The sequence below is a fragment of the Pan paniscus genome, chromosome 16 (genome assembly GCF_029289425.2).
Source record: "Pan paniscus chromosome 16, NHGRI_mPanPan1-v2.0_pri, whole genome shotgun sequence".
NCBI classification, from domain to species: domain Eukaryota; kingdom Metazoa; phylum Chordata; class Mammalia; order Primates; family Hominidae; genus Pan; species Pan paniscus.
This window is the reverse complement of record NC_073265.2, coordinates 22,793,142-22,818,452: the sequence shown is the minus strand read 5'-3', so window position 1 is coordinate 22,818,452 and position 25,311 is coordinate 22,793,142. Positions and strand designations below refer to the sequence as shown.

The 25,311-nt window shown below is 41.6% G+C and overlaps 2 protein-coding genes across 5 annotated transcripts in view; one reads left to right on the top strand and one right to left on the bottom strand.

Annotated features, from left to right (window-relative positions):
- Window positions 1–25,311, top strand: part of AVEN (apoptosis and caspase activation inhibitor) — a 208,783-nt gene that overhangs the window by 42,600 nt on the left and 140,872 nt on the right. The window lies entirely within an intron of this gene.
- The window catches only part of CHRM5 (cholinergic receptor muscarinic 5), a 104,806-nt gene that overhangs the window by 30,908 nt on the left and 48,587 nt on the right, over window positions 1–25,311 (bottom strand). For 2 of the 4 annotated variants that reach the window (XM_057299829.2, XM_055098144.2), the window contains exon 1: window positions 18,897–19,204. The exons of the other annotated variants lie outside the window; for them this stretch is intronic. The gene's annotated coding sequence lies outside the window, so the exon portion shown is untranslated. Of the gene's footprint in view, window positions 1–18,896; window positions 19,205–25,311 lie in introns of those variants that run through there. 4 annotated transcript variants of the gene reach the window in all.

Sequence of the window (25,311 nt, the reverse complement as noted above, 5' to 3'; positions counted from 1 at the left end):
GCCCTTGAGTCAACAGTATTTTATCTCTTACTTTTTCATGAACCAATCACCACTTTACTGAGAACAAAGTAGATATTCCTTGGCTGCAGAGATGGTGCTTTAAGAGTAATTGTAGTAATGGTAGCTTTGGTGTTAACTATGGTGTCTGGCGCACAGGACTGGACTAATAAGCGTCTTTAAGTTGAATTGAGTGAGTGAAGGTGCTTCTGTTTTGTTAATCTCTGTTGAATTAAATTGGGTGAAATGATGGTATATCTTTTTTTTTTTTTTTTTTTTTTTTTTGAGATGGAGTTTTGCTCTTGTTGCCCAGGCTGGAGTGCAATGGCATGATCTTGGCTCGCTGCAACCTCCGCCTCCCGGGTTCAAGTGATTCTCCTGCCTCAGCCTCCCAAGTAGCTGGGATTACAGGCATGAGCCACCTTGCCCGGCTAATTTTGTATTTTTAATAGAGATGGGGTTTCATCATGTTGGTCAGGCTGGTCTCGAACTCCTGACCTCAGGTGATCCACCCGCCTCGGCCTCCCAAGGTGCTGGGATTACAGGTGTGACCCACTGCGCCTGGTCATGATGGTATATCATTAAAAGAAAGAATAATACAAGACTTTAAAAAATTTAAGATAGTATTGTAACACATTCTGTTAAAATTTTAGGCTTTTTCTTTTGTCGAGTTGGTCTTATCCCTTCATCATCACGTTTTCAGCCAAAGCTGGAGGAAGGGATGTTGGGCAGATTGTTCCTTAATTTTGGTTTGGATTGGTCATCTCTAAGTTCCTTCCATTTCTCAGATTCTGAAGTACTGTTTGTATTTAGTCTTGCTAGGACACCATTTTTGGTGCTTAACCATTACATGAGACAAGATTGATTGACTTTCCTGAAGCCTTCTTGTTCTCATATCCCATGGTGCATTTGTGCCCCAAGGAGAGAGTAACTGAAATGATCAAAGGAAAACAAAATCATAATAGACTCCCAGCCATGTAAAGACCAGTTGTCCACCTTCAGAAACCAATTTTGTGTACACCTTTGCTTTCTATTTTGGACCACTGCATACAAATGGAAAACAAAATCAAACTAACCAACTTCTAGATAGCTATGTAATACTCCAAGGTAACTTAGTTGAGTACTAAGTTGAGTACATCTCTTAGTCTCTTGCTCTTAAATCATTCCTTCTGTAAATGGTCTGAGCTCTAAGCTTACTGATTATGGGTGAGCATAATTATCTTCATGGAATACTCACTAGAAGCATTATTGTACTAGATACAATCATTAACTTTAAAAAAAAAACACAAAACTGGCTGGGTGTGGTGGCTCGCGCTTGTAATCCCAGCACTTTGGGAGGCTGAGGTGGGTGGGTCACTTGAGTCTGGGAGTTCGAGACCAGACTGGGCAACATAACGAGACCCCCTCTCTATAAAAAAAATACAAAACTGCCGAGCATGGCAGGGTGCATCTGTAGTCCCTGCTACAAGGGAGGCTGAAGCAGCCGGATTGTTTTGAGCCCCGGAGGTGGAGGCTGCAGTGAGCTGTGATCCTGCCACTGCACTCCAGCCTGGGCAATAGAGTGAGACTCGGTCTCAAATAACTTACTAACTAAATGAATAAATAATCCCCCTATCACTCCCCCCAATACTAGGATTGTTTAGTATTTATCTTTGTGATGGGCTGTTAGCAGAGAGGAAGACAAGGCCAGCTGGTAGTCTTTGGAATTTTTTTTCTTTTTTCCTTCCTCTAGTAATAACAGTAATTCACATTTGTCGAGTACTTAATATAAGATGAGACAGCTGAGGCACCGTTAAATAACTCACAGTTAGGAGAGGTGAAATAACTTTTTAATATCACTCAACCAGAAAATTGCTGAGCCTGGATTCCACCCCAGCATTTTCACTCCAGAGCCTGTTCTTTCGACTGCTGCTCTAAACTGCTCCTGGAATGACTTTGAGATTTGAAAAAGGGGTGTGTGGAGGACTGTTGAGTGATTCTTTCACATGCCTGGTTATTTTTTTAACTGATATGTTAGTATGGTTATAAGGTTTTAAGGTAACATTGGTACCATCTTCAGTTATTGCGGGTGTTAGCAGACCTTTGCTTTCTTGCTCCATGTTTATATTGCAGCTTTTCATATTCCTTTTAAAATGATCTATATTCAATAAAAGATGAGACAGCTGTTTATAGTTGTACTAAAAAGTAGAATCTGGAGGCATTTAATTCTGATCAAACTTTTGCTTTGTAAACAAAGCCTGAGTAGTAATTAATACCCGATGGCGTTGACATTTTCATTTCACTTGGTAAAAAGGAAATCTCTAATTTTCTATTCAAGTTTAGTGTGAACCTGGAGGGAAGAAATGGTGTCAGATCAGTTACAGGCAGGTGTCTAAGGACTTGCTCCTTCATTGTTGCTCAAAGTAGCCACCAGCAGCATGTCAGCCAGCTAGAGACTGAGAGCCTGTTAAAAGCTCAAACTGAAATGACAGCCTCTAGACTTTATTTTCCTTTTTTTCCAGAAAGCCTGAAGCAAATTTGGTTAGAAACTGAATGTGCTTAAGTGTCCCAACAGAAGATTGCTTTAAGATTAGTTCTTGGTAATCCATGAAATTGACCTCTCCTCCTGCTGCAAACCATTGCACACACACTGTAATTATTTTGGCATCCTTATCCTTGTTAACATATTCTGTTCTTAAGTTGCTTTTCTCACTGACCACTATTTCACTTACATATTTTCAATATCAACACAGACAACTGAACTTTTTTGCTTGTATTCTGCCCAAAAAAATTTTGGGAAACCATGTACAATGTACTTTAAAGTTTATATCTAACATATTTTTATCAATGGATCAGAGAATTTCAAAATATAAAATTTCCAACATATTGTATATATTGACTTTTTAAATAAAAACACAATTTTTATAAATTGATTTTTTTCTTTTTCTTTTTCTTTTTTTTTTAAAAAGAAACTGGGTCTCACTTTGTTGCTCACGCTGCCTTCAACTGCTGTACTCAAGGGATCCTTCCATCTCAGCCTCCTGAGTAGGTGGGAGTACAGGCGTGAACCACCATACCCAACTAATATTTTTATATTTTGTAGACATGGTCTCACTGTCTTGCCCAGGCTGGTCTCAAAACTCCTGGGCTCAAGCAGTCCTCCCGCCTCAGCCACCCAAAGTGCTGGGGTTACAGATGTGAGTCACCACACTTGGCTCTGGATGGATTTTAAATACTAGAGTGATTTGATATTTGCCTTTAGCCTTTTAAAAATCACATTAATAAATTATTTAGGCTGGGCGCGGTGGCTCATGCCTGTAATCCCAGCACTTTGGGAGGCTGAGGTGGGCGGATCACAAGGTCAAGAGATCGAGACCATCCTGGCCAACATGGTGAAACCCCTCTCTACTAAAGATACAAAAGTTAGCTGGGCATGGTGGTGCGTGCCTGTAATCCCAGCTACTTGGGAGGCTGAGGCGGGAGAATCGCTTAAACTTGGGAGGCGGAGGTTGCAGTGAGCCGAAATTGCGCCACTGCTCTCTACCCTGGAGACAGAATGAGACTCCATCTCAAAACAAAAAACAAAACCCAACTCTTTAGTAGTGTGAAGATTTCCATTGTTTCTTATTCTTTTTTGCTTGTATTTTAATTCCCCATCTCCCACAGAACCTTATTCAACAGAATATATTTCATACTTGAAAATTTTTTAGTGGTTACCATTTCATGTCTTCCTGTAATAAATGTTGACTTAAAAAATGTTATATAACTCTACAGGCTTGGGTGCTACTTTTTCTTTTAGATTGAATTAAGATTACATTGATTAATATATACAGTTATTTTGATTTGCAATTTTTTTTTTTTTTTTTTGAGACGGAGTCTCGCTCTGTCACCCAGGCTGGAGTGCAGTGGCACGATCTCGGCTCACTGCAATCTCCGCCTCCTGGGTTCAAGCAATTCTCCTGCCTCAGCCTCCTGAGTAGCTGGGACTACAGGTGCACATCGCCACACCCGGCCAATTTTTTGTATTTTAGTAGAGACGGGATTTCACCGTGTTGCTCAGGCTGGTTTTGAACTCCTGAGGTCAGGCAGTCCGCCCGCTTCTGCCTCCTGACGTGCTAGGATTACAGGCATAAGCCACTGCGCCCGGCCTTGCAGTTATTAAACATAAAGGTAAAACTTCATTGTGAATGAGTCTCATTTTCCCTAATGAGTTTGAGTATCCGTGGATGAACATTACTTATTGCCTGCACGAGATAGGATTCAGTGTCAATTCTTTTCCTAATTTTTGATTTTATGGATGTAAGGATTGAGAAACATTGTTCACATAAATAGGTAGATGGGAATGTTGGAGTTTTGCCATATCAATGTCACTCAGTTCATTAAATATCTCTACTTGTATGCCAAAAAGTTATTTTTAAAGTATTTTAAGAATCTGTCAAGTGATGACTGTATTAGGTTCTCCATCACTTTGATTGAAAGCAAATAATTGGAACTACCTGATTTGCAAAAGGGCATATTACATGTTCTTTAGAGTTACACATCCTCAACATCTATATTTAAAATTATCCTATTGTTGAGGCTTGGGGAATACAGCCAGATTGAGAATGGCTGAAAAGCAGTTGTGCTGTCTTCAGGTGCCTTCTAGGGTAGACTGCTTTTGGGAAAGACCGTGGATCTTGAATATCTGGAAGTTGATTCCCTGAAAAACATACTGCTCATATACTCCTTGGAAAATCTTTCTGAACCCCTAGGTATGTGCACACTCCGTTTTGAGGACAGCTAAGATCATAGCCCCTTTGTTTCTTAGTAAGATGGTTCATTGCATGAATTCATTCAGAGCTTTTTTGTTTTCTGACTATCCATCATTTGCAGAATATGGTTTCCAGGTTTTGTCATTCTTAATAGTGTTATTCTCTTCGTTTTAAACTGCTGCTAGGATGGAAAATAGCTCGCTCATAAATCGATACCACTGGCATGTGTTTTCTGGAAGAGTAGGTACTAAGTCATTGTTGGTTTTCTTATTTTTTTCCAGAAAAAGTAGTGATTACTTTTTACAGCACTGGGCAAGTGACCTCTAGAGAGGTTACGTAGGTCATTTGATCCTAACCACACCATAGCATGACTTAACTAGCCTTTTTCTAGAAATTAGGTGGTTGCAAAGGTGTTTTCTATTCAGATGTCACTATTTCCTGATGCACTTTGAAGTATCAAAGGGAGCAATAAAGACCATAGTGACACATAGTAATTTCTATTTGATAGAAGCTACTGACTAACTTATTACGGCACTGGATTAGTTCTCTTTGATATTTTTTTTCTTTTGTTAGAAGCCCTGTGTGTGTGTGTGCGTGCGTGTGCGCGCGTATGTGTGTGTTGAGGTGCCAGAAATAAGTACTTTAATACTTTTTCTCTTGGATGGAAATAATTAACAGCTTTGTTAGTCTGAAAATTTTCTACAAAGGTGTCATGGGGCAGTGCATGGATAATGGTTATGGAGAATATTTCACTTTTGAGTGGGTTTTGTCAAAGGATGCTGAAAAGAAATACAAACTGATGTGTGTGTTTTATCTTGATGCTGCTAGGATGCTGTTGTTATAATCTGACCAACCTGATTTTGTAAGCCTTAAATTGCTTAAAAGGCAATTCCTGTGAAGAACAACACTGCCAAGGATGCTGTTTCCTACCGCCCATATCACATCATTGGTGTGTGTGCAAACAGCACAACAATCAAAAAAATATATAGGAGATTAATGGAATGCATTCCCTGTTGTAAAAACTTAATTCTGCCTTTGAGTCCTCTTGCCATTAAGGACTGATATGAATCTGTCTGATCCGTATTTCTTTAGTACCAAGTCAAACTTACATTGAGGGATAGCAAACATTTTAATATTGACCTAAGCAGGCTGGGCATGGTGGCTCATGCCCGTAATCCCAGCACTTTGGGAGGCCGAGGCAGGCAGATCACCTGAGGTCAGGAGTTCGAGTCCAGCCTGACCAATATGATGAAACCCTGTCGCTATTAGAAATATAAAAATTAGCCGGGCATGGTGGCATGTGCCTGTAATCCCAGCTACTCGGGAGGCTGAGACAGGAGAATCGCTTGAACCCAGGAGGCGGAGGTTGCAGTGAGCTGAGATCGCGCCATTGCATTCCAGCCTGGGCATCAAGAGCGAAACTGTCTCAAAAAAAAAAAAAAAAAAAAAAAAAAACCTAAGCAAAGCATAATTGGGATAATAGGCTGTTACAAAAAAACTCATATGTATTCTTTTGGCTTATCATTATCAGTGTTGTGATTCCTCTATTTTTGTATTTAACTGTGTCAAGTTACTGACACCGAGAGTTTGTTAATAGATGTATATTCTGTGAAACAAACATAGTCATCTATTTTGGATTTCTGTAATTTCTGACTTGAAAGGACCATTCACAGTTACATTTGGGGAAAATTAAAAAATATTTAGGCCAGGTGTAGTGGCTCATACCTGTAATCCCAGCACTTTGGGAGGGTGAGGTGGAAGGACTGCTTAAGGCCAGGAGTTCAAGACCAGCCTGGGCAACAAAGCAAGATCCCTGTCAACAACAACAACAAAAAATTTAGCCAGGCACGGTGGTGCACGCCTGTATTCCCACCTACTCAGGAGGCCGAGGCAGGAAGATTTTTAACCCAGGAGTTGGAGGTTGCAGTGAGCTATGATCACTCCAGCCTGGATGACAGACTGAGACTCTGTCTCAACAAAACCCCCCAAACCAGGCTGGGCGTGGTGGCTCACACCTGTAATCCCAGCATTTTGGGAGGCTGAGGCAGGCAGATCACAAGGTCAGCCTAACACAATGAAACCCTGTCTCTACTAAAAATACAAAAAAATTAGCCGGGCAGGTGGCAGACACCTGTAGTCCCAGCTACTTGAGAGGCTGAGGCAGGAGAATGGCGTGAACCCGGGAGGTGGAGTTTGCAGTGAAGCGAGATCGCGCCACTGCACTCCAGCCTGGGCGACAGAGCGAGACTCCGTCTCAAACAAAACAAAACAAAAAATCCCCCAAAACCTAGTATTCTCAAAAAGTTTCATGCAATGTGAATTTTATTTACATAGTGGATTTGGAATTCATAGTTCTTTTTTTGAGATGAAGTCTCACTCACTCTGTCACCCAGGCTGGAATGCAGTGGTGTGATCTCAGCTCCCTGCAACCTCTGCCTCCTGGGTTCAAGAGATTCTCCTGCCTCAGCTTCCCGAGTAGCTGGGATTACAGACATGTGCCACCATGCCTGGCTAATTTTTGTATTTTTAGTAGAGATGGGGTCGCACCATGTTGGCCAGGCTGGGCTCGAACTCCTGACCTCAAGTGATCCGCCTGCCTCGGCCTCCCAAAGTGCTGGGATTACAAGTGTGAGTCACCATGCTCGGCTTGGAATTTATAGTTCTATTGTGAATCTAGAGTTCACATTCTAGTGAGCTGGATTCATGATATTGAGGACTAGAATGTTTCAACATCATTTTTTCCTTTTACTACAAGGCTGATAATAAAATAGAGTGTCTCTGTTCAATATTTGGGCTAATTGAAGATTAGTCTTATATTATTGAAGAAGTCTTAATCCCTGTTACAGATACATTACACTTCAAATCCTTCCAAGGAAGTTATGATTTTTCTGGGAGCAAACCTTGATGAAAAAATGAGTATTATTCTGAAGACAAAGCTTGGCTTCCTGTTTTCCCTTAGTGTCCTTCACTCCATTCCCAAGTGTTGTGTTTTGTTTTGCTGCTTCTTTTCTTTTTAAAGTCAGTAGTACTATGAATATGTAAACAACTCCTAAAGTTTTAAAACCATTTCCTTTTCAATTTTTTTTTTTTTTTTTTTGTAGAAACAGGGTCTACCTATGTTGCCCAGGCTGGTCTTGAACTCCTGGACTCAAGTGATCCCCTTGCCTCGGCTTACCAAAGTGCTGGGATTACACGCATGAGCCACCTTGCCCAGTTCCTAAAACTTTTTTTCCCCCTCTTATTCTAGTAGTCAGCCAAGGGAATTATTGAATTAAGATGTGGCCAGGTGTTATTTTATGAGCACGTATTTTACATACCTTGGAAAGAAAAATTAAACATACATGTTGAATTGTTTTTCATTTTTACAATATGGAAGTAAACTTAAAGTAGAGGGTTTTTTAGAGTTGGCAGTGGTGGTGGTGGGGGTGATGGAGGGTTCAGGTTTGAGCCTCAGCTGTTTTCTGTCCCTGGATGGAGAGGGGAAGGTGCTGTGGAAGCCTGAGAATGAATGTCTACTCTGGTGGGTAGCATGAACCTCTGCAGAGGGGAATCTCTGAAAACTTGAGGATTAGAGGTGAAGAGTTGTGGACAAATAGTAATTGTTATTTCAAGGTAGTAAATAAATTTATAGACAAATGAATAACTAAGATATAACCTCTCAAAACCAAGTAAGTGTTCTGCTTTTTGCCTTACTTTCTCTCCCAATTTTTTTTTTTTTTTTTTTTTTTTGGCATCTGTGTGTTTTTCCTCTTTCTTTCAGGTGAAGGTACAATGTGGTGGCCGATGATGGTGGTGTGTTTTGCAGTCTAACAGACTGGTTAGAATCCTACCTTCTCACCTCCCATGTGCTAGTTGTAAAATCTCAGGAAAGTTACTGAAACTTCCTGAGCCTCAGTTTCCTCGCCTGTGAAAGGTGATTAAGGATATCTACCTTACACAGCTGTTGTAAGGACTGACATTAGATGAACACAATATATTTACTGTATTTGTAGACACTTTGCCACTTTGCTGTCCTCTCTCATTCAGGGTCTTCTTTTTTGTTGTTGTTGTTGTTTGTTTTAAGACAAGATCTCACTTTGTTACCCATGTTGGAGTGCCCATGGCATGATCATAGCTCACCAAAGCCTTGACCTCCTTGGCTTAAGTGATCCTTCCCACCTCAGCCTTCTGAATATGGGGACTGAATAGATGTGTGCCACCATGCTTGGCTAATTTTTTTATTTTTATAGAGACAGGATTTTGCCAGGTTGCACAGGCTGGTCTCGAACTCCTGGGCTCAAGTGAACCACCTGCCTTGGCTTCCCAAAGTGCTGGGACTACAGGTGTGAGCCACTGCACCTGGCCTTCTCTTGTTACAGTGTGTAGGTCAGATGCAAACTATATACTCATTCATACATACACATGAACATATGTGTATAGAATATTTAGAATCTTATTATTTATTGAATATGTATTATCTTTCTTCATTAAAAAATTTTTTAAATGGCTTGAAGCATGAAGTCTCCCAGCTTTTTCTGAGGGGGGGGTCTCTCTGTGTGTGGGGTGTGCTTATGCTTTCAGTGCTCTGCTAGGAAATTTACACCTCTGCCTTAGTGTTTACTTCCTGCCTGTGCAGAGCCTTAAGGGCAGCCAGAGGTGAGATATTAGGGCCTTCTCAGATCTTTTCTGGGCATGACCACAGCCTTGGACATGTGTATATCTTCCAGATTCCCAGTAATGTCAACGTTCTACAATGCCCTCTTGAACATCTTATTCCTCAGTTTTTTCCTTTAAGGTTTTTGTCAGTTTTTTTTTTTTTTTTTTTGAGCCTCACCTGATTCTTGCCTCAGGTAGCTGTGATTTTAAACCCTTGTTGCTGATTGTTTTTGACAAACTCTCTGGTAACAGGACTGTTTGCACAGAGTGAATTGAGTCTGGTGGATAAAGTCAAGGCCTGAGAATGGAGTTTTTCACAGAGCTGTCAGGGAGGTCAAATGGTGTCAGCCTCCTGGGAATGGGGCTTTTGGCAAACTTTTCTGCCCCTTTTAGTGGATCCAAGGATGCTGGTTTTCACAGTTACCATAGTTGTGAGGCTGTTCGTTTTCTTTTTTTTTTTTTTTTTGAGACAGAGTCTCTCTTTGTCATCCAGGCTGGAGTGCAGTGGTGCAATCTCAGCTCACTGCAACCTCTGCCTTCTGGGTTCAAGCGATTCTCCTGCCTCAGCCTCCTGTGTAGCTGGGATTACAGGTGCCCACCAACACGCCTGGCTATTTTTTTATTTTTATTTTTTGTATTTTTAGTAGAGACAGAGTTTCGCCATGTTGGCCAGGCTGGTTTTGAACTCCTGACCTCAGGTGATCAGCCTGCCTCAGCCTCCCAAAGTGCTAGGATTACAGGTATGAGCCGAGGCTGTTCATTTTCAAAGCGACTGCAGACCAGAGTAGAGTGGAATGGGAATGGGGCAAGTTACTGTTCATACTGAGATTTAGCTGTTTTAAATAAACACTCCTTGGACTTTTGTGAGTCTTTGGCTACTTTGCAGAGTTTTGAAAGAGTATATGTTGAGAATTTTTGTCAGTGTTCTTGTTGCTTTTGTAGTAGAGTGGGTTTGCAGAGGTCTTTATCATTCTGGAAGTACTTCTATTCTATTTTTTGAAGCAGCCATTGCCACTCTTGGGCATCTCTAATTGTTAGAAACTTCTTCCTTTGGGACGAAACACATCATGTCACTCTTTAATTCTATTATACGTAGGCCACAGTTCTAGTCTTTGGAACAACAGAGTTTTTGGCTCAGCCAAAGCACAGAACTCTCTTAAGGCTGAACAAAAGACCGCAAGGGAAGTTTTTAATATTTAATGTTAGAGACTTACTTTTTCTGAAACTGTCAATTTGGAATTGATCACATATCCATATCAGTGTATTAAGAAGGCAAAAACTAGTGATTTAGTTACTTAGTGAAATGTGATAGTCTATCATTTTTTTTCCTCTTGTCCTCAGTGATCCTTGTTCTGATTGTCTATCTTTTCATGGGCCTGTTTTATCATTCCTTGGAAAATTTGAGTACCTGATTTATAGTTTATATTTTTTACTACATCCTGGGTGACGTCAGCTTATATGTGATTGACACATTACCTCCTGATTTCCTTATATGATTTCTTCAATTCCAAACTCATCTCAAGTATGACCTTTCTCAACATATCTCCCCTTGTCATCAAAATTAATCCGTGTTTCCTTTCCTCCCCTTTAATATAAAAGGTTAAAAGTTATATCCTAAGGTTAAAAGTTACACCCTGAGGTTAAAAGCTTCATCTATTTTGCTGTCACATAATAGGAAAAATACCAAGAAGAGAATAAAAGTGCCCTTTAATATCATCATCCAGAAATAACCACTGTTAACATTTGATGTAGATTCTTTTCTCGTAAAACTGGGAAGATGTCATAAGACTTTTAAAAAATGACAATATGTGGAAATTATAAGGTATATGTATGCGTTTAAAACTCTGAAAAGTGTAGAAGAATATCAAACTGTTAATCTGTGTTTGGAGTAGAGAAAATATAGGGATTATGTAGAACTTTGTCTTTCCTTTATTCATATTTTTTACTGTTCTGTATTATCAGAAACATAGATATATTCCAATTTGAAAAGATGATTCTACAAATATATTGTGATTATAAAAATAGGGACGACAGGTAGGCAAGACAATGCACATAAAAACCGTAAGGATTATCTCTGGGTGGTGAGATTATGTGGTGTTGTGTGTGGTAAGTGTAAACACAGGCTTTGTGGGGCAAGATGATCACTTGAGTTTGGACAGGTCCAGTGCCTTTTTCTCCTTCGTCCACTTTACACACGCGCACACACACACAAACACACACACACACATGCAAAACCAAACCAAAACAAAAACACACACACACAATTTTTTTTTTTCTTCTGAAACTTTAAGCGGTGGATATCATGCTCCTTTACCCCTAAACACTTCAATATGTATTTCCTAAAAGCAAGGAAATCTTTTATAACCATTGCACAATTATCAAAATCAGGACATTAACATTGCTACAATTCTATTTAACCTTACAGAGGTTTCACCAGATGACCCAATAACGTCCTTTATTAGGCTTCGAGTCTTGAGCAATGACGTATGGATGAAGGGACACTTAAGAGAGTCTTCACTATGGCGGTTACCATGGCATCCTAACCACTCTAGTTTACTTCTCTGATTGTTCCTGTGGCTGGGTTCTCAGCTGCCTGCTTCCTGCTCGTTTTTTATTCAGCCTATTTCTCTAAACTTCTTGTCGATTTTATAAGCTACTAGAAATTCTTTTAGTAAATTCCTTTTCTACCTAAATTAGCCAGAGTTGGTTTCTATAGTTTGCAACCAAAACTCTAGTAAATTACATTTCCCTCCCACACTTCATATTTCAGAATCTTATTCATTTTCACATGCTCACCTCAAATGCCACCCTTTTTTTTGAGATGGAGTCTCACTCCATCGCCCAGGGTGGAGTGCAGTGGTGCGATCTCTGCTTATTGCATCCTCTGCCTCCCGGGCTCAAACGATTCTCCTGCCTCAGCCTCCCAAGTAGCTGGATTACAGGCTCCTACCACCATGCCCAGCTAATTTTTGTATTTTTAGTAGAGACGGGGTTTCACCACTTTGGCCACACTGGTCTCAAAATCCTGACCTCAGGTAATCCACCTGCCTCGGCCTCCCAAAGTGCTAGGATTACAGGTGTGAGCCACCATGACTGGCCTCGCCACCTTTCTTTCTTTTTATGTTTTCCTTTTTTTTTTTTGAGACGGAGTCTTGCTCTGTCGCCCAGGCTGGAGTGCAATGGCATGATCTCGGCTCACTGCAACCTCTGCCTCTTGGGTTCAAGCGATTCTCCTGCCTCAGCCTCCTGAGTAGCTGGGATTACAGGCGTGTGCCACCATGCCTGGCTAATTTTTGTATTTTTTTTTTTTTTTTAGTAGGGACGGGGTTTCACCATGTTGGTCAGGCTGGTCTCGAACTCCTGACCTCATGATCCGCCCGCCTCGGCCTCCCAAAGTGCTGGGATTACAGATGTGAGCCACTGTGCCTGGCCTTCCTTTTTATTTATAGTAATTTGTAGTTTTAATTTGATAGTTTTCCTTAATGAATATTCTGTGAGCAAAGTGCTTCTTTTTTTTTTTTTTTTTTTTTTTTTGAGACAGGGTCTCATTCTGTTGCCCAGGCTGGAGGGCAGTGGTGCAGTCTTGGCCTTGGCCTCCCAAAATGCTGGGATTATAGGTGTAAGCCACCACGCCCGGCCTTCAGAGGTTTCTTCACAGAGATTGCCGCCCATCACTCTTCATCTCATACCTACTTTATTTTGATACCATTTATCACTACCTGAAGTGATGGTGTCTTATGTATTTATAATAGCATTATAAAGTATTCCTTTTTTGTTGTTTGACTTCTCTGGTGGAATGCAAACTTCATGGGTGCATGGAATTGGTCTTGTTCACTGCTATAATCCAAGCACATTGACTAAGGCCTGGCATAGTATCAGCTCTCAGTAGGTATTTGTTGTGTAATTGAATAAAGGATTTTGTGTTTAAGCAAGGGATTACTTGCAATATTCTGGAAACATTCACATTTATTTTCTGGTAGCAGGTTTTATGCTTTTCCTGTTATGATTAAAACCAGTGAAGGGAGAAGAGGTTTAGCTTGCATCTGAAATCAAATCCACTCTCTGGGCTCCTCTCTGGATAGAGTCCTCTATTTTGCCGTCAATAAAAAGAGCCAGAATGAGTTTAAATTTCCCTGGCCAAAAACGTGGCATCTGTCAGAATTTCTAACACATGTTTTCTTTCTTTGATGCCCTTCACAGCCCGAAGGTGTATAGATTAGGTCTTTTTAGTTGCTAGCAGCACACAATAAGCAGCTGTTTACTTTTAATATTTAACTGCTCACCTGGCCTTTTAAGCCTGGCGTGATTGAAGGGATGGCAAGCAACAGAGGCTTACAGAGTAGGGGCAAGAATAGGACAGTGTTCCAGAGGTCAGAGAGTTTTTTTGTTTTCTTCCATCTTTTGTTAGAGTCTGAAATAAATGATGACACCTAAGAGGAGGTTAAGAAATTGTGCACTGAATCTCAGGTTTTGCAAGAATGAATGACCAGGCTTTCTCTACCCTGACAGCATCATCAAGAGGAAGGTGAGAGGTGGGCTGCGCCTGAGCTCTGGTGTGTATCGGCTATCATTATGTGATGTGGCCAAGAGAGATGCTGCTGCAACAACTGTTACTAAGATTACTAGGGAGGACTCGGCCAAGATGAGGTTAGCCCACCACAGCCTATTTCTTTTGCTGATGGCAACCAAACTCAGTGGGCAGATTACCTGAGGACTCAGAAAAGTAAAGAAAAGCTGGCAGATCGTGAAGTGAAAGCCTGGAGTAGCAACCTGAGTGGGGGATGAGAGGGGTAAGTTTCTCATTGTTCTTTTCCTTTTTTTTTTTCTGAGACCGAGTCTCACTCTGTTGCCAGGCTGGAGCGCAGTGGCGCGATCTCAGTTCACTGCAGCCTCCGCCTGGGTTCAAGCAGTTCTGCCTCAGCCTCCTGAGTAGCTGGGACTACAGGCGCACACCACCACGCCAGGCTAATTTTTGTGTTTTTAGTAGAGACGGGGGTTTCACCATGTTGGCCAGGCTAGTCTTGAACTCCTGACCTTGTGATCCGCCCGCCTCGGCCTCCCAAAGTGCTGGGATTACAGGCGTGAGCCACCGCGCCCGGCCTCATTGTTCTTTTCTATCTGGCTTTGAGCCAAAGGCAAGCTTTCAGCAGAGCTGCAGTGGTGGTACAGAGGTAGCAAAAATCCAAGAGAAATCTCATCCTTCCGGCCAGAAGGTCAGGAAAATGTAAGCTGGAGAGTGTGTGTGTGTTGGGGGAATGCCTTCCTTTTTTAATCACAGTGGGCAGAATCCTTGGAGTCTTTAAAATTCTGTGAAGCAGAGAGATAACCTCATACTTATGCAAAAGGTGTAAGGCACCCATAATGTTAGTATTCTAACTCCAAGGGAATTTTACCAGCATGCAGATGTTCAGGCTTGCATGTCAGGCTGTGGCCCAGCCTCAAAGTTTGTGTACTCTTCCTGCTGCATAATCCTGATCCTGGGATTTGCATTTTGTTCTGATGGATGGGGAGCTTTGAGAAAATCCACCTTTCTCTAATACAAGGTAAAAGCTTTCTCCCTTCTGTAGGCGCCTTTGCTGCCCTTTCTTTTAATTAAATATTTTTTCCTCCCTAATGTTGGGAGAGCTTCCTAAAGGTCACAATTGAAAAGAGCTGCAGAAGGGAGATGCAGATTATAGTAGTATTCTGTCTTGTCATGGGGAAAATTGTCTTGTGAATCGTTCTGCCTCTGAAAAATGTTTTCTTATTTCTCCATTCTGGTTAAAATTGTCGGGATTGGAAAGAAGGAATTTTTGCTAACATGTGGCCATGATGCCATTCATTTGATGGCTGAGGAGCAATAGAAAGCAGTTCAGCTAGAAAAGAAGGGCATGCCAGCCAAACAGCTTTCAAATGTCATGCATTGTGTGGCAGGAGTAGGTTTTAAATATAATGCATGTACTTGTCTTTATTGCAAACAATGCCGTCTTATTCCATCTACAAAATATTTGCACTTGAATTCTCTAAGTACAAATTTTGCAGTAGTTGTCATTTGCTTTCTATGGACTTTAAGAATGCTGCTTGCACAAGTGCTATGGGTGCTCACTTCTTTTTCATGTTAATGTTGTCATGTGGAAGTGCTCTTATTTTATTTTATTTTATTTTTATTTTTGAGATGGAGTTTTGCGCTGTCCACCCAGGCTGGAGTGCAGTGGCACAACCTCGGCTCACTGCAACCTCCACCTCCTGGGTTCAAGTGAGTCTCCTGCCTCAGCCTCCCCAGTAGCTGGGATTGCAGGCACCTGCCACCATGTCCAGTTAATTTTTGTATTTTTAGTAGAGATGGGGTTTCACCATTTTAGCCAGGCTGGTCTCGAACTCCTGACCTCAAATGATCTGCCCACCTTGGCCTCCCAAAGTGCTAGGATTACAGGCATGAGCCACCTTACACGGCCATGTGTAAGTGCTCTTAAAGATACAGAAAATAAGCCAGGCGCGGTGGCTCACCTGAGGTCGGGAGTTCCAGACCAGCCTGACCAACACGGAGAAACCCCGTATATACTAAAAATACAAAATTAGCTGGGCATGGTGGTGCGTGCCTGAAATCCCAGCTACTCAGGAGGCTGAGGCAGGAGAATCACTTGAACCCGGGAGGCAGAGGTTGTGGTGAGCCAAGATGGCGCCATTGTACTCCAGTCTGGGCAACAAGAGTGAAACTCCGTCTCAAAAAAAAAAAAAGATACAGAAAATATTTTTTAGCTGAGTGTGGTGGTATGTGCCTGTAGCCTAAGCTACTTGGGAGGCGGCAGAGCAAAACTCCATCTCCAAAAAAAGAAAAAGAAAAAGATGCAATTTTTTCATAGAAAAATTCACCCAGGCCACAAATGAGAAAAGATAGGCATTTTATAGACTCTTCATCGGGGAAGAACTGAAAAGGAGAATAAATTCAAAAGAGGAGCTTCAGATGCTGGAAAGCTAGAGAAGCATACATGAAATCATTTTCTGTCAGGTAAAGTGTATATGCAGAAAAAGACTTTTCAGATGAATGGCCCAGTGATTCCTCACCATTTGGTCAGTGTGTGCATATAGACTGTCTCCATATAAGGTAGGTGCTTAAAAGGAAGAGAATTTTGGTAGGTCCATTTGTTTTTTTAATACAAAATGGCAAATCAAACAGCTTTTACTGGTTAGGGCTGGAGTTTGGCCCTTTTCTTATAAAAACAAGTAAAAAGTTATGTGGAGATTATATCTTGTGTCTTATGAAATTTGGCCTAATTTCGTTTACAGCTTTTCATGACAAGGAGAGTAAGGTCGTAATTCAGTCAAGGGGCTTGAATGATGTGATATGAGGAGCTTTTATGAAGGCATACATAGCTTTATGAAGTTACAGCTGCCCATCTGTAAGTCAGAGCAAGTACTAATGAAAGTGCAGTGAGAATTGAAATCCATTTCAGAGTTGTGAGGTGGTGTGAGAAGAGGGGATGTTCTGCCAGGTGATGGCATTAACCCTTTAGTTAACAAGGATAGGTGCTTAGAGGCTTAAACCAGATGATCTACATGCTTTAAGAGAAATAGTATTGTTTCAACCAAATTTCTAATTTGCCTCCTTGGATTTATATTGTGCAACCAACTTGTAAAGGCATCAGTAAGAAAGTTCTAAAAGCAGAAAAGAACACTAACCTTTTAAAACCTCTATTTTTTTTTTCTTTTTTTTGAGACGGAGTCTCGCTTGGTCACCCAGGCTAGAGTGCAGTGGCATGATCTCGGCTCACTGCAAGCTCCGCCTCCCTGGTTCACGCCATTCTCCTGCCTCAGCCTCCCGAGTAGCTGGGACTACAGGCACCCACCACCACGCCTGGCTAATTTTTTGTATTTTTAGTAGAGATGGGGTTTCACCGTGTTAGCCAGGATGGTCTCGATCTCCTGACCTCGTGATCCACCCACCTTGGCCTCCCAAAGTGCTGGGATTACAGGTGTGAACCACTGCGCCCAGCCTAAAACCTCTATTTTGAGGCATGGAAAAGGTGTTTAAAAAATCAAGACTCTTTTGAACTTGTTGTATGCATTAAAATGTAATTGCATACAAAAGAACTGCTTAAGACTTTGCAATTCTATTTTTCTAAGTTTTGCTACAATAAATAGTCATGTATTGCTTAATGGGGATATATCTGAGAAACATGTCATTAGGTGATTTGTCCTTGTGCAATACCATAGAGGGTACTTACATAAACCTAGATGGTGTAGCCTACTGTACACCCAGGCGGTATGGTATAACATATTGCTCCTAGGCTACAAACCTGTACAGCATGTTACGGTACTGGATACTGTAGACAGTTATAATACAATGGTAAGTATTTGTGTGTCTAAACATAAAAAAGGTACAGTAAAATTACTGTGTATAGGATGAGAAATGGTAAACCTGTATGGGGTGCTTTCCATGAATGGAGCTTGCAGGACTGAAAGTTGCTCTGAGTGAGTCAGTGAGTGAGTGGTGAGTGAATAGGAAGGCCTAGGACATTACTGTACACTACTATAGACTTTATAAACACTGTACACTTAGGCTACACTAAACTTATGCTTTTTTTAATAATTAGCCCTAGTTTACTGTAATTTTCTTACTTTATAAACTTTTAAATATTTTTACCTTTTTTACTCTTGTAATACCACTTAGCTTAAAACAAACACATTGTACAGCTGTACAAAAATATATCTTTATAAGCTTTTGTTTTCTATTTTAAAAATACTTTTCTACTTTTGAAAGATTTTTCTTAAAAATGAAGACACAAACAATTACATCCATTAGCCTAGGCCTACACAGGGTCAGGATCATCAATAGTGAGAGGTGAAGCCAGCTGGACTTACTGGGTTGAGTGGGGACTTGGAGAACTTTTCTGTCTAGCTAGAGGATTGTAAATGCACCAATCAGCACTCTGTGTCTAGCTAAAGGACTGAAAATGCACCAATCAGCACTCTGTAAAAAACACACCAATCAGCTCTCTGTGTCTAGTTAGATTGTAGATGCACCAATGAGCACTCTATAAAAACACACCAATCAGCACTCTGTGTCTAGCTGAAGGATTGTAAAAAACACCAATCAGCACTCTGTAAAAATGCACCAATCAGCACTCTGTGTTTAGCTAAAGGATTATAAATGCACCGATCAGCACTCTGTAAAAATGCACCAATCAGTGGTCTGTGTCTAGCTAAATGATTGTAAATGCACCAATCAGCACTCTGTAAATGGACCAATTAGCACTCTGTAAAATGGACCAATCAGTAGGATGTGGGCAGGGCCAAATAAGGGAATAAAAGCTGGTCACCCCAGCCAGCGGCAGCAACCCACTTGGGTCCCCTTCCATTCTGTGGTAGCTTTGTACTTTCACTCTTCACAGTAAGTCTTGCTGCTGCACACTTTTTGGGTCTGCACTACCTTTATGAGCTGTAACACTCACCACGAGGGTCTGCGGCTTCATTCCTGAAGTCAGCGAGACCACGAACCCACCGGGAGAAACAAACAACTCTGGACGCACTACCTTTAAAAACTGTAACACTCACTGTGAAGGTATGTGGCTTCACTTCTGAAGTCAGGGAGACCACGAACCCACCGGAAGGAAGAAACTTGACACATCTGAACATCTGAAGGAACAAACTGTGGACACACCATCTTTAAGAACTGTAACACACCGTGATGGTCTGCGGCTTCATTCTTGAAGTTAGTGAGACGGAGAACCCACAAGAAGGAATAAATTCCAGACACAATATCACTGTCTTCCACCTCCACATCTTGTACCACTGGAAGGTCTTTAGGGGCAGCAAAATGCATGGAGCTGTCATCTCCTATGTAACAATGCCTTCTTTTGGAATATCTCCTGAAGGACCTGCTTGAGGCTTACAGTTAGCTTTTTAAAAAAGTAAGTAGAATGACTGTACTCTAAAATAATGGTAAAAAGTATAATATAGTAAATACATAAACCATTTAGTATCATTGTCAGTATTATGTAGTGTACATAATTGTATGTGCTGGACTTTTATATGACTGGTAATGTAGTAGGTTTGTTTACATCAGTATCGCCACAGACCTGTGAATAATGCTGTGCACTATGACATTATTTTCAGCTCCATTATAACCTTATGGGACCACTGTTGTAAATATGGTCCATTGTTGACGAAAATGGTATGTGGTGCGTTACTTAGTTGCTAGACAATGGAGTTTTTAATAATTTTAGAACCTTAGGCTTACTGGCCAGGCTCAGTGGCTCAATCCTGTAATCCCAGCACTTTGGGAGGCTGAGGTGGGTGGATCACTTGAGGTCAGGAGTTCGAGACCTGCCTGGCCAACATGGTGAAACCCTGTCTCTACTAAAAATAAAAAAATTAGCTGGGTGTGGTGGCATGCACCTGTAGTCTCAGCTACTTGAGAGACTCAGGCAGGAGAATTGCTTGAACTGGGAGATGGAGGTTGCAATAAGCTGATCACACTACTGCACTCCAGCCTGGATGACATAGCAAGACCCTGTCTCAAACAAAACAAAACAAAACAAAAAAATCATACTGAAATCACTTATCTTGGTTAATTGGCATCTTACGAGAATGGATAGTTATGTGGGGATAGGGACATTACCTGAAAAATCTTAGGTGATTGATATTTTCTCTTTTGAAATGTCATTCTTTGGGGAATCTGCTTAACTTTATGGAACAGGGATGAGATCTCCATGCTGTTTAAAATGGGGTGGTGGTGTTTGCTTTGCTTTGTTTCATTTTGTATGAGAGCTCAGTTCTAGGCTTTTGGATGAATTGTTAATAGGTGAACAGAGTGGGTGGATTTGAGATGGGTGGTTGGGTTCATTGTAGGTGAGAAGCTTTGTCAAATGATACCTTTTTTTTTCCCCTTGAGACAGAGTCTCATTCTGTCATCCAGGAATGCAGTGGCATAATCACAGCTCATTACAGCCTTGACCTCCCCAGGCTGAGGTGATCCTCCCATCTCAGCCTCCTGAGTAGCTTGGACTACAGGGATGTGCCACCATGCCTGGCTAATTTTTGGTACTTTTATTGTAGAGATGGGGTTTTGCCATGTTGTCCGGGCTGATCTTGAATTCCTGGGCTCTAGTAATCCACCCACCTTGGCCTCCCAAAGTGCTGCAATTACAGGCGTGCGCCACCACACGTGGGTGTTGGCAGTGATATTTTGGTGAACCTGAGTTATTTAGAAGGTAATGGTCTAGAACTCTGAATGTGAAGAAGAAACAAACATTTTGCTTTTGACCAAACGGTTACGCTGGTTTAAAATGGACCACTCACCAGAGAAGGGAATTCTCTGAGTATTTAATTTGTTTCTGATTACATACTCCATAGCATACAAGCAGGCAGAGACACTTGGGTTTAGTTAGTGGAGAAAAGTTTGTTGACTGGATCAAAAACTCCTGTTGGTAATATTTTTTAAAGATTCAGTTTACATTTTGTAGCCCAGGAGATAAATATTGCTGAGATACTTTTGACTGAAGTGTGGTATGAAGGGAAAGGGGGAAATTTGTAAGAAAAAAGAGTCATGTGGCCACATGCAGAGAATCAAGTACCAGGAAGCAGATAATTGACCAGGTGAGATGGAGAGGTCAGTACCCATGCGAGCCCAACTCAGTGTCTATTAGTATTGTAAGTTTACTACATAATAAGATTTTTTAAAGTCTGTTGTTTTGTTGATCTGATAGTACTGTGCGCTTCATTCTAATGCAGAACCTAGGAGAGATAAGTTGCTTTCCGGTTTTGTTTTTGTTTTTGTTTTTTTGAGACGGAGTTTTGCTCTTGTTGCCCAGGCTGGAGTGCAATGGCACGATCTTGGCTCACTGTAACCGAGTAGCTGGAATTACAGGTGTGCACCACCACACCCAGCTAATTTTGTATTTTTAGTAGAGACGGGGTTTCTCCATGTTGGTCAGGCTGGTCTCGAACTCCTGACCTCAGGCGATCCGCCCACCTTGGCCTCCCAAAGTGCTGGGATTACAGGCATGAGCCACCGCGCCCAGCCGCTTTCCAGTTTTATGTCACGTAATGGTTACTGTTCAGATCTGAGGGTGTATTATTTGCAGGAAAGTTAGAGTGCATCTAAGGAGCCAGGAATGTACTGTCTCCAATTGTTGATTCTGCTAACGAATGGTAATTACTCTTTCATGCCTCTCATTTTTATCATTTTATCTCTGAAATAAAATAACACCTATGAGAAAGATATAAGGACTTGGAGAAGGAAAGGGATGGAGTGAAGATCCCTGTGAGACGTGTCATTGAACATTAGCTTTGTGGGTTGGTTTACCTTTTTGTCTGTTAGAGTCTCTCTACCCACTTTTTTTTCCCTCATGTGTTGCTGTTTCTGAGCAAGACTGAGAGTTGACAACTGTTACTTTTTTATTCTTAGCTCCTAAAGACCGAGGGTGGAATTTTTAGTTAGTTTAATTTCCCAAATTATCCTAAAACAGTGAGATTGTATTATAATAAAACATTTTTGGATATTTTGTGGAATTTTTTTATTTTTTTTTATTTTTTGAGATGGAGTCTCGCTCTGTCGCCCAGGCTGGAGTGCAGTGGTGCGATCTCGGCTCACTGCAAGCTCCGCTTCCCGGGTTCACGCTATTCTCCTGCCTCAGCCTCCCGAGTAGCTGGACTACAGGTGCCTGCCACCACACCTGGCTAATTTTTTGTATTTTTAGTAGAGGTGGGGTTTCACTGTGTTAGCCAAGATGGTCTCGATCTCCTGACCTCGTGACCCGCCTGCCTTGGCCTCCGAAAGTGCTGGGATTACAGGCATGAGCCACTGCGCCCGGCCTATTTTGTGGAATTTTTTAAAAAGTGCTCCTTTGTTATCTTTTTCCTTATGATAACAGCTTTGAATGGGATTTGACTGTGATCCTTTGTTGTTGCTCATCTTCATGGAAAGCCAGTTTTCCCAGCTTTTAGAAGGGAGACACACTGTTAAGGACAGCTTTTCAGGCTTCAGGACTCTAGAGTACCAGAAGTCTTCTGTTGTCTTGAAGTGATTAAAAAGATGGTCCCTGCTTCTCAAATCCGGCACCCCTCACCCCCTGTATCTGACCCTTCCTTTCCCTTTATCTTTTCTTATTCCTCTTCTGCTCAATTTGAATTCTGCCCCCAGGAGTTTTTCTTCAGAGTGGAGTTTTGTCTGGCAAAAGAGCTTTTGGCCAGTTAGTTTTGAGAGGTCAAGGGGCCACATTCTCAGCTCCTTCAGCCTTAGCTGCAAATTCCTTGAACTCACCAGCTGTTGGAGTAGACCCAACATATTTAGCCGCTGTTCCCAGATGGGCCCGCTGAACTTTCCAGTTTGAGTGCCTGTTGTTTGTTTTGGGATGCCCAGGTCTGTCAGATGCTGCATTGATCCCATCTCTGCTTCCTCTCACAGACACTGGTACCTACCTTGCAGGTCTTGTGACTATTGGTGATTTGTACCTGTTCATATTTGGGACTTTGTGGAGATACTTTGTCACCTAGGCTTTTGTGGCTGTTTCCCATGGATTTTTGATTTTGTTACCCTAGTTGCTCTTTGTATTTTTTATCAGGGGACCTGGGAAAACCATACTGCTGCTGCTGCCATCTTCCCAGAATCCTCAAACGTGTGTTTTTTTTTTTTTTTTTTTTTTTAATGAGATGGAGTTTCGCTCTTGTTGCTTAAGCTGGAGTGCAATGGCACGATCTTGGCTCACTGTAATCTCTGCCTCCTGGGTTCAATCAATCCTCCTGCCTCAGCCTCCCAAGTAGCTGGGGTTACAGGTGCATGCCACCACGCCTGGCTAATTTTTCATATTTTTAGTAGAGATGGGGTTTTGCCATGTTGGCCAGGCTGGTCTCAAATTCCTGACCTCAGGTGATCCGCCCGTGTTGGCCTCCCAGAGTGCTGGGATTGCAGGCGTGAGCCACCGTGCCCAGCTAAATGTGTTTTTCTTTTTTCAAAATTTCCCATTGGTGATCTCCCCGGGTTTTGTTTTGAACAGCTGTTATCTCTTGGTTAGAAGCACGTTCTTTGCTAATACCAAGGCAGGGGATAATGTGAGTTCCCTCTGTTCTTGAGGCTGGGAAGAGTCAGCAGGCGGAAGATAGCAGCCGTTCCTTCAGTAGGCTCATCTCAGGCCGTGAGTCTACATCTAGAGCAGAACTGTTTCTCGCTCATGGGTCCTCGTACATACTCTTCCCTCAGCCTGTGATGTCATCCTCCTGCTTCCCACTGGCTCACAAGCCTGGTCCTGAAGATGTCCCCCATTCCCCCTTCTCCCCCATTGGTGATGTTTTTTCTGTGCTTCCGTAACATCTTGTGAATGTTTTATAGTAGCTGATATCACACTATATATGTTTACTTCTCCGTGTTTCCCACAGCACTGTGAGTTCTTGAGGCCTGCGCCCTTGGCTTATTGGTCTTTGTATTCCCAATGCCTGATCCAGTGCTGGAACTCAGTAACTACTCAGGAAACACTGTTAAATGAATGTTGGCAAGTTAGTGGTGCAAGGAGCAAAAGTAGCTCTCTGTGGACATATTGCAGGACAGACAAATGTAACAATAAGTGCCACTTAGAGTTGTACTTAAAGAAATAAGTTTATCCTGGGAAGGAACTATCAAGGTGACTGTTTTTATTTTCATTTTATTTAAAACATTTGGCCAGGCCCAGTGGCTCACACTTGTAATCCTAGCACTTTGGGAGGCCAAGGCAGATGGATTACTTGAGATCAGGAGTTTGAGACCAGCCTGGCCAACATGGTGAAACCCCACCTCTGCTAAAAATACAAATATTAGCTGGGCGTGGTGGCGCGCGCCTGTAATCCCAGCTACTCAGGAGGCTGAGACATGAGAATCGCTTGAACCCAGGAGGCAGAGGTTGCAGTGAGCCAAGATTGCGCCATTGCACTCCAGCCGGGCGACAGAGTGAGACTCTGTCTTAAAAAAAACAAAAAACAAACAAAAAAACACAGTGATAGGAGGAGACACTGGTCAAGTCCTTAGTGTGCTACATTCATTTTGATTATAACCATTAAAAAAGCTGGTGGGGAATTTAGGAAATTTAAAACAGACCATGACAATGATTAAGAAATTGGAAATTTGTGCTTATAAAGGAAAAAATAATGGTTAACTCAGGTGAAGAGTAAACATAACCCCAGAACCTAGCCGTAGGACACACTGGTGCAATGTGATTTCTGCATGTTCTTGCTTGAGGGCAGAGGCTTGACCTATCTAGGTTCCTTCTAGTTCAGTAATGCTTTACTTGTTAAAGTTCTCTTCCTCTGGCGACTTGAGGGTTTGGAAAGTATCTTCACGTGGGCCAGAAGACAGCTATTTAATGGTCTGATTTTTCTGGAAAGTGGAATGTGATGACATTAAAACCTGAGTAACTAAGGAAACCAGACTTACGCTGGTAGATAAGAGCGTTGAAAATTTAACTGAGACAGAGACAAAAGAAAATCTGGCCATTTGCAGCATTAAGCATATACAGTGAAATCCCAGCAAAAATGGAACAGAGAGGCAGATGTACCTGAAGCATCCCTTTCCGCCTTCAGAAAAACAGTAAATGGTCAGTGGCAATGGTTCAGGTAAATATATTTTGCACACCAAGGTCACCCAGAAATGCTCAGGGTATTTATATAAAGATATTTTTTATACAGATGACCTTTAATCATATGATTTAACAAAGGAAATGTTTTACTTATAGGCCTCCTAGTTGTGTCACTACTTATTGTGTGTGTCTGTGGATTAAATAGATTGGCAAAGCAAAACGGTATCTTTTCTCTCAGATCATAACCACATCAAGAAGCAAATTGTCTTTATATAGGACCATTTAATGCCTTCTTTACTAGAAAAGTTGTTGATGGTAATCTAGCTCATAGACTTTACCTGGGAGTTGGGACTTGCAAAATGGCTTAATTTGGTAATTTCCAAACCTTGTTAAAAAGCTTCAGAAGTCCCAAATTCTTATAAGAA